This window comes from Penaeus monodon, chromosome 21, assembly GCF_015228065.2.
Source record: "Penaeus monodon isolate SGIC_2016 chromosome 21, NSTDA_Pmon_1, whole genome shotgun sequence".
Classification (NCBI taxonomy): domain Eukaryota; kingdom Metazoa; phylum Arthropoda; class Malacostraca; order Decapoda; family Penaeidae; genus Penaeus; species Penaeus monodon.
In genome coordinates this window covers 33590721-33591374 of record NC_051406.1, presented here as the reverse complement: position 1 = coordinate 33591374, position 654 = coordinate 33590721, and the positions used below count along the sequence as shown (strand labels likewise).

At 33.6% G+C, this 654-nt stretch overlaps 1 protein-coding gene across 1 annotated transcript in view; it reads left to right on the top strand.

Moving 5' to 3' along the window:
* The window catches only part of LOC119586436, a gene marked incomplete in the record, with an annotated part of 196777 nt that overhangs the window by 148148 nt on the left and 47975 nt on the right, over positions 1 to 654 (top strand).

Sequence of the window (654 nt, the reverse complement as noted above, 5' to 3'; positions counted from 1 at the left end):
CAATGACACCTTTCACACACAAAAAGAGTAAATGTAGCAAGAACACGTGACTAGAAATGGGAAAACCTTGAGGTGAAATTGTTTTAATGGTGCAGGTAATTGCAATCTCGGTGTAAAAGGGACATTCCAAAATAGAAAAGATATCGACGCAATATTTGAACTCTTTTTTTTCTTTCCTCTCTCTTTCTTTACATTTAGAAAAGCTCGTTTGCCTATTCCCTTCTCAATAGGATTTGAAATCAGTATCGATTTATATCTTAATAATTTCGAAAGAAGAAAAATCGTGTATCTACACTCCTTTCGACATCATTACCAAATACGTAATATTATTTGTATCTTTACACTTATAATTTTCATGAAACCTACACATTGACGCTCAATCGACTCATAAAACAAATGAAATAGTTAAAGGGGAAACTGGTCTAAATAGACTGGAATTACAACATAAATTCACTCCCGTCTTTCTCCTCGTCATTAGGGGCGTGAGATGAAATTTCCCATAACACAGACCTTAAGCTAATATTTATTTTCTGTCGTTTCTACTCCTTTCCCTTCTCCCCTGTGCTGTTTCTTGTTATCTTCATTTTTTTTCTCTTCGGAATCTTTTTATAAGTGTAATCTATACGTCCTCATATTTCTTGATTCAATCTCTAA